We start from the raw sequence: 9,558 nt of genomic DNA, 5'->3' as shown, positions 1-9,558 counted from the left end.
TAACACCAATAGAGGCAATCAATTTTCGATACGTATTGAAAACGATCTAAGTATGGAAGCTGAAGTTTCGAAAGTAGTTATGTTGGTTAACATGTCAGCGACATTATTAGCGTGTTGGTCACATTGTACGCATTAGCTATAAACAATGTTGCTTTTTTCAAATGAGGAGCGTGGAAACTTAATAATCTGGCTGTTAATGAAAATGGTAATATTGAATTCTAGGAAAACACGAAATAGGCTATTATGTTTTACAACACGCCTTTTCAACATACATATTCCTTCGCTGTTTGTAAAACAGCTGACACATCAAACAAATAACGATCGATCACGCATTAAACGTATTGAGATCGTATTGAATACGATACTCGTTTTCATGGAACTCAATTCGTATTGAATACGATACTATCCCACTTTGTAGGTATATCGACCTTGAGACTCAGATCGTTTCGAATCCCCGTTTTCATGGAAGTTTCAATACGGTAATCGTTTTCATGGAACTCAATTCGTATTGAATACGATACTATCCCACTTTGTAGGTATATCGACCTTGAGACTCAGATCGTTTCGAATCCCCGTTTTCATGGAAGTTTCAATACGGTAATCGTTTTCAGATCGCAGTGTATGTAAAAGGGAACATAGGATAACGGAGTCAGGTAGGCCTAAATGAATAGAACTTTCATTCGTTTATATTTTTCTTTTAAATACTACTAAATGTTCATACAAGCATAAACTTTAAAATGTTAATATTATTACGTAAAACATGGTAAATATGAACTACCCTTCTGTGTAAAATTGTCCCATAAAGGCGGTGTTAAATATCCATTTTACATAAACCGCCTAAATTTAGTTGGCCTGCAAGTAGTAATTATTCACCAATTAAATTATACAAATTGTTTTCCAGTAGCTTTTCTAAAGTTTTAAGGGTACTGTTATGAATAACTCACTTGTTTTTTTAAGAGTTTCGATGTCATTTTTTTTAATGCATTTCACACAGTTTACAAAATGAACCACCTCGAGTACAACCAATCATTTAGTTTTACATCGTTTTTGAGGTTTGATTTCACGTCCAACCGTTTTATTCATTGACTCACCATTAATAGCACTAGATGAAGACAACATAGATGGAATTACCGGTTCACATATTTCATTTTCACTTAAAACCAGGGTTTAAACTAGAAATTAAATAATTGTCGCAAAAATGCACAAATGAAAAATTATATTTGTGCAAATTGCGAAATGATTTTGCAATATTATAAATAATTGTACAGAAAGATTAAATTAATAAAGTATGCAAAAACAGAAAGTTATGTAATTTATTTCTTGGAGTTTTATTACTTTCAATTCATCTTATCACATCTTATGTAAATAAATCATTAGACATAGGTATGTTTAGAATCAATTACTGCTGAATTTACATCACAATAAAATACGTTATTTTATGGTCACTCTAAACAATGAAATTCTTTACTAGTAGGTCCTTCAAGATTTATTGTTAGCAGAGTGCTAACTCTTCTTACTGAAAAGCAGTTTATAATTCCAGTTTTTACATGATTCATGCAACTGAAACCTCGTTCACAAATTTACAGTATGGGATGGAATTATATAGATCGATTACAAGAAATTGTTCACTTAACTTACTCGTACATAAATTGCACCAACTCTTTGAAATCAATTCCGAACACTCTACTCTCAATATCTTTTTGAACATTGCCCATGCCATTAGCATTTCATTTAAATTCAGATTAGTTCAAACACATCTCTAATTTCATTTTCTTCATTACCATCTTCATTTCTGAAGTCCAATGTGGTTGTCGCATTTTTGCACATTTACATTCAAAGTTTGTTGCATTTTTAGAAGTCGAGTAGCAAAATGCGGTAAATAAGACTGTGGTTTAAACCCAGCTCAAAACCAATTGAAAATTTTTTTCATTAAATGCAACGGGTGCACTTTCCATCGATTCCTCAATAATTATTTTCATAAGAAAAGTAAACAATGTCTGTAGTTTTGCCATAAATTGAAATATTTATATTTACTACTGGGTGTTCAGTTCAAAATGTGTCTTGGCTCGCTGTATGCCTTGATGTGGCTAGCTGATGAGCCTAGAGAATTCAATCTTCCTACACTTCCGCAGCTCAGGTGTATAATCTAAGAGGCAGAGAAGTTGGCTAGCAAGTACGGCGTTCATTCTGAAGAGTACGTGCCGATACGTACGGTAACGCCAGTAGTGGCAGGAATGTGAACTGTTTGGAAATACGTACTGTCGGGATATGGGGAGAGGGTTAAGACGATTACTTACGTATTTGTTGACATTAACTTCGACGGTCAACATGGACACGGAGCATTTGATTTGTGTTGTGGAATGTTACCGTACGCAACCGATGATAACAAATACCCTGCGTACGACTTGTCGGCGCAAAACACAGTTCGAAAGAGGTTATGGTAGCACACAGACCGTACAGACCGCCATCTGTTGCTACGACGTTCAAGTTATACCGTACACGTTCTCAAGTTCAGATTGAAGAACGCCTTAAATAATAGGCAACTTCTCTAACATTTAAGCTGAAACTCGCTTCAAATCGGTGACCCAACAACAGTGACGTCATGACACACTTTGAAATGAACACCCAGTATATATAGTATTACTATTTATTACTATTTATATTTATATATGCTATAATTATTTTAGTGAACAAAATTATTATATTTGCTAAAGAAAACTAACACTGAAAACTACGCCAATTAAAACACAGCACACCTTAATTGGAACAATCAAGACTGAAAATTCAGACGATTTAAATTTCACATGGAACGGCAGACCACAACCCTAAAGGAAACAACTACCTCAAAATCTACGTCACTTTAATTTATTTTTGTTACTGAAGTCATATCAAATTAAAACGTAATAGACTATTGTAAAACTTATATAGGCCTATATATGATATGTCTGGTGGGGGGGGGGGCATGATATCCTGGAATTCGAGAAAGGGGAAGTCCTATGGCTACCCCTTGAATTCATCACTGGGCGACATGAACTGCATTCGGTAGTGAGAACGTGGCCGTGTTATATATTTCGCTTCTCTGCAGTAAATAGTGAAAAGCTCCCGGCGCCACTTGTTTTGATCGTACAACAGAGTACAGCTGACCCGGAAGTTTGTGTGTTGCGTGTGACAGGCGTCACCACTGTCGTCACGTGGTGGCGTGCAGACGTGCTGGATTAGTATTCGATCACTGGGACAGCCTACTCGGTACAATACATTTTTGGATTTCCCTTTATAAGTAGGCAATTTTCACTAACTCGCCATATCCTTAACTTGATATGTATGAAAATGTTTTCACGTTTACTTCTTTCCTTATATGTATTGGCCATTGAAATAAATGTGTTTTTTTGATAAAACATTTTATGCAAGAAGTATTATAACATTCATACTATTACAAAAAATAGCACAAATAATATCAAAAAGACTAACAGATTTTTGATAAGATACCAGCAGTTGAATTAATATTTCAAAGCAAAATAAATAAAGGAATTTTATGCAATTATCTAATTTTTGCTTATAAATAGCAGAAAAATTAAGATATCGCATTCTTGATTTTTTCCGAGTTAGTCTGCCATCAACAGATTTGTGCAAATAGCTATTTTTTTTTTCAAATTGTCGGTTGATCTATTATTGCGTAACTCCGTCCATTTGTTCTTCGTTCTCCTGGTAGCTTTATCTTTTTGCTTCACTCTTTTCTTCCCAATTGACTTTTTAGCCTTCACTTAGTCTTTCGTTTTCTCTCTTTTTTCTTTCTTCTTTGTATTTTCTTGTTCTTTCTGTTTCCCTTCCTTCCTTTTTCTGCTTTTCTACTTATTGTTATCCTAGATAACATAAAGGTATCCCCTTTAAACACAACGAAGGCGCAATGTGGTAATGGAGTAGAACTTCGTGGTTTCATGACGACACAAAAATGAGTTTGAGTAGTCGCCGCCGACCGTCTTTCACTCCTAGAAATATCCGATCCTCAATTTAACAACAGATTGGGTGGACTGCGGAAGAGTTATCGAAGTTTGGGCAACGAGAAAAATCCTACCACTATCAGAGATTGCACCGGGGACCTTCCAGTGCTTGTCAATAGTCGTCAGGATGTCATAAATATTTTTCTGAACGGTTAATAGTAGAGTTAAGTGGATTCGTGAACGAATCGTTCATTCGAACGACAAAATAGCACAATAGGAATTAACAGGATGTTAACAGTTTAAAGAAACTGTTGTTGAATATGGCCATAAAGTCATGTAATATGCGCTCCTGTACATATATGACGTGTATCGTCTCAAGTGCAGGCAGTAAGGCCGTAACACGATACTACGAGAGGAGTTCGGCCGGCGTCGTGAATCGGGTCCCGGCATAGCTCAGTTGGTTAGAGAGCACTCAGCGCGCACAGCTGAGAGGTCCTGGGTTCGATTCCCGGTGCCGGTACGAATTTTTCTCGTACTTAATGGTATAAAAACAATAGGAATTGATTTGTGGTATCAAAAAATCGTAACGAATCGTCGCTCAACGAATCGGCATGGTATCGTAACCCACGATTCTATTTACTTGTTTGAGGTAACCTGTCAGCGATCATTTCCGAACCGTCCCGAATGCTTCCCAACGAGCAGACAGAAAGGATTTACGTTATTTTAACAAGGTTGAGTTAAATAGTTGGTGATATATTTGACACACTAATACGCAGCTGTTAATAAGCAAAGATTTCTAATTCTTATGAAACAAATACTGTATAAATGATAAGAGAAAGGATTAAGAATGGAATGAAAATACTGCATTTGTTAAATGTGAAAAATAATGCACACGTATCTGAAATTTGCATAGTTAAACAGAGATGTAATGCAAAAAATATACTTGATATTAAGGTTCAGTTGATAAATTATAACTTCATTAGGAAAGTCTACCTTGGATAATTTTGTAGACTAATGGAGGTCATGATGAATGTTTCCAGCCAATGAGAAAACCATCCAATGTCTCGCCCCTCATGCCATCTATGTTCTACCCTTGGTTTGCAAAGGGAAGTGTCCTGTGAGTCGTTCGTTGACAATTCAAAACAATAGTTGGAATCGCAGATTGCGAAGAATCGTGAACTCGTTGACAATTCAAAAGAATAGCTGGAATCACAGATTGGGAAGAATCGTGAACGAATCGTTAGAATCGATTCGTAATGTATGATTGAATCGTTGGAATCAAGTTCTAAAAAAGAATCATGTTGCCCAACTCTAGTTAATAGCATGCATGTTTTCCCGTCTTTCTTTGAAATAATTATCTCTATTCGCTGGACTGGATCCTGTAAGAATTTCAATTTTGCCCGTTCCTTCTTTCTACTACCATAAAACAAACTTCATCAAACCAGAGTTTCTTTCTTAGTTTCATAATAACCTACAATTTTGATACTATCTCTGATATCTTCCCACACATTATTACTATATCTAACTCCTTCTCAATTTTGTAGGAACTTCCTAAAGTGGCAAATCTATTTGACATTTCGGCCTGATAATGTTGCTTAGTTTCCTCGTCTTTTAATTTCTGAATATTGAATCTCCTAATATCAACTTGTTGTTCTACTCGCTTGACTATTGATTTGTCTTTCTCTTAATTTTTAATTATCCAATAATAATCAGAATCACAGCCTGCCCCTCTGAAGGATCGAATGTCTACTATACTAGTATGTCTTCGTTTATATATCAAGATGTGATCTATTTGGTTGGTTGTGTGTCAATCCATCTGGAGAAGTCTATGTATAGGGTAAATTAGGGTCTGTTCGACAGTCGGGCATGTTGGACACTTTGTACTTAAACGTGTTACCTCGCCACTTGTGGGCACCACATTCTGCTAGAAGTCTGCCCCACTCGTGGCTACTTCCGTCACGTACTTCTAGCAGAATGTGGTGCCCACAAGTGGCGAGGTAACACGTTTAAGTACAAAGTGTCCAACATGCCCGACTGTCCAACAGACCCTAATTTACCCTATTTTATGTATATCCTTTTGTGGGATTGTTGCACTTTTCACAATTAAATTCAATGAACAGTTGTTGTTGTTTAATCAACTGTCCGAAGATAGATCTAAACCTCACAAGTGATACCAAGAAGGCACCACTTATGAGGCAACTAGGCCAGGAGATAATGGGATAGGGTGGCCAGTTCCTTTCTCCCTTCATTGCACACATCGCCGACTAGCTACCGCGGGTGCTTACACTATCAGACTTCAGATGCATACAAACAATTGTTCTTCCTCTGACATATATCGTAAATTGAGATGTACTGCTTGACAATGGATGTACTGTACATATCAGCCAGAATCTCAATCAGAGGATCAGTGAACATTAAAGATGTAAATTATTTAATAACAGCCAATGAAATTAAATTTATAATAATAATAATAATAATAATAATAATTTACTTATTTAATCTGGAAGAACTAAGGCCAGTAGGCCTTCTCTTCCGCCCAGCCAGACTCTAATTCTAATTTATGAGAGCAATAAAAGGATATGTTCACTGGTATCACTGGTATCTTAAAAAAGCGAAAATGTTATATAAGACTACAGTTATTATAACCGGTTATACATTGTAATAGTAATATGCGTTACAAGAGCGGTATGTTGATGTTTTCATGTTCGAGGAAAAGATTCAAAAAGTGAAACGTAGTTGAGCTTTTTTAATTTCCGAGAACATGAAAACAAACATACCGCTCGTGTATCGTACATTATTTTGTGCGAAGATCGTTTATTACATACCTGAAAGAGGAATTTCTAATTAGTTGCAATGAAATCTCCATCTTGGTTTCTGTTCAATGACGGCAGCTTTTAAAAACAAAAATATCTATCTTCAAATTATTGCTATAAAATGTTTGCTGTGTTTACTATATTCCAGCAGGCCGTGATATACGTCTGTCTTTTTTTTCCCCAGTCTATAAATGCGAACTTAAAACAAACGGTAAGGTTATGTAATGATTTATTTTTCATTTTAATATTTTAACATATATATAACATATTGCAGTAATAACATCGGCATCTGGAATCTTGTTGATTTTTTCACGGCTTCCTTAAAGTTACTTGCATTACAAATGCAGTAACTTTTGTGGTGTTGTAGAGTTTACTTAATTTTTGCAAATATTTAAAAACAATAATTAACAGTGCAATTTAGGTGAAATTGCAGTGGTAAGTTTCCAATTTATAATTATTACTATGTTAAACGTCTCTAAAAATAATATGTTAAAAGCCTAAAGCAGTAAAATGAATATGGCGCTTAAGCGGTAAGAAGAGGGAAATTGTTATGTGTGTTACGTTGGGAATACTTAATGTGGTATTTCACACTTACCGTTTATTGGTTTTGTGCGGAAAGCAAGCAAATACGCACGATCTCGCACAAAAATAGTTATGAGCTCAAATTGAAAAATAATATAGGCCTATTACGAGTGCTTTTGAGTCCACATATAATCTCTAAAGCCATGCTTCATTACCATCCACACGGAAAGAGACTCTCGGGCCATCCAAAGAAGTGGTGCACTGAAAATTCAGAACTGAGACTTTGGGTCTTATGCTTGGGTGCAAGAAGATGGTGATAATTATGCTTATATTTTTTACCATTTAAATTCATGTCGTATAGTTAAAAGTAAAGTATTAGGAGAAAATGGAGGAAGAATAATTGAAACGACAATTTATAGGTAATGAAATGTTTGTTGGACGCTGCTGATAGTTGAAAATAAGCTCATCTGACGATCACTGATAAGATTATTTTTCATCATCATCATCATCATCATCATCATTATCTTAATTATCGTATCATCATGAACGACACAGTTTAGACTAAATCTGTTTTGGCACACATACATTAAGTTTTACTGTGTTACTCGAGCATTTTCTTGACCTTACAACTTCTTGTTTTCTGAGGGTCTTTCATCATTGAGGATCTTGGAACGAGTCTTTTATGTTTCATAGTTTAGAAATTAAAGTGCCTGAATTAAGTTGATTTTAAGCATCCTGTCGTGGCTTTTTAATATGTACGAAGTATGATCATTAAATTCTGAGACCTGTCCCATAAATGGAAGTGAAATTACCTGATTTAAATTTGGCTGCTATCCTCTTCAATGTAGTCCCGTTGGGAAGCTATACACTGATCCCAGCGCGTCTGCCATTTTTGGAATGCCTCCTGGAAGTCTCGTTCTTAGGCCTGACAAGCACCTTCTGCTATTCGTGTTGGATCTCCTCCACAGTGTGAAAAACGGCGACTCTTTAGCTTCAATTTCATCTTCGGAAATAAAAAAAATAAAGTCGAGGGGGGTCAAATCTGGTGAATAGAGGCAGTGAGGAATGACGACCATCTTGTTACGAGTGCAAAACTGGCGTGTTGCGAGAGTTCTGTGGACGTGAGGATCATTTTAACCACTCCAAATGACATCTTGACAATGCCAGCAATTTCTCTGATGGTTATGCGTGGATCATCATGCACAATTTGTCGAGTTGTTTCGACATTTTCGGCAGTGTTGCACGTTTGTGGTCAATCTGGCCTCTCGTCGTCCTCCAGCGTTGTCCTGCTATTTCTAAAACGCGAATGCCACTCATAACTTCTCGCCCAACTCACTGTTTCTTTCCCGTAGGCTTGGTTCAACATTCCATGGATTTTGGTTGTCGATTTCACAAAGAATTTAATATTGGCTCTAGCTGGAGTTTCGAGTCTATTGTGATTTCGCAAATGCGCGGATGCACGTGCTAACAAAACCTTGTGTAACACAAATCTCAATGAAAATAGCGCTTTGAAACTTTGTGTCGCGTCTCTTCAAGGTTGTCTAGACTCTAGACCATTGCTGCGTGCGCGTCAATCGCGTGATCCCTTCGCCCACAACAGACACAGTCTCGGAATTTAGTGATCACACTTCTTATACAGAAACTATCTTTTGAAATCCCATTTGAATTATTTCACTTGTCAATTCTTGATTTATAATCAACATCCAGGTTTCTAAACCAATATAATATATAATAGTTCAGGAATCCGCCCCTGAGCACGAGTTCTACTCTTTCAGGGGTGAGCTAAAGTTTATATAGGCTATATATATATATATATATATATATATATATATATATATATATATATATATACAGACGTGGACAAATTATTAACAAAATTGACGATTTTTATGATATTTTGTTTACAAAATTTGACTTTTCAATTTAGACTACAGTTGACAATTTTGGATATTTCCATCATTACAGTAGAGAGAAATATGCAAAAATGTCAACTGTAGTTCAAATTGAGGAGTCAAGTTTTGTAAAAATATATAATAAAAACCTTAAATTTTGCTAATAATTTGTAAATTAGCAAAAATGTCAACTGCATTGAAGAGTCAAATTTTGTAAAAATATAAAACAAAAATCTTCAGTTTTGCTAATAATTTGGAAATATCCAAAATGTCAGCTGTAGTCCAAGTTGAAGAATCGAATTTTGTAAAAATATACAATAAAAATCTTCAGTTTTGCTAATAATTTGTAAATATGCGAAAATATCAAATGTAGTCCAAATTGAGGAGTTAAAT

This window comes from Periplaneta americana, chromosome 8 (genome assembly GCF_040183065.1).
Source record: "Periplaneta americana isolate PAMFEO1 chromosome 8, P.americana_PAMFEO1_priV1, whole genome shotgun sequence".
NCBI lineage: Eukaryota > Metazoa > Arthropoda > Insecta > Blattodea > Blattidae > Periplaneta > Periplaneta americana.
Note: the sequence above shows the minus strand (reverse complement) of the source record.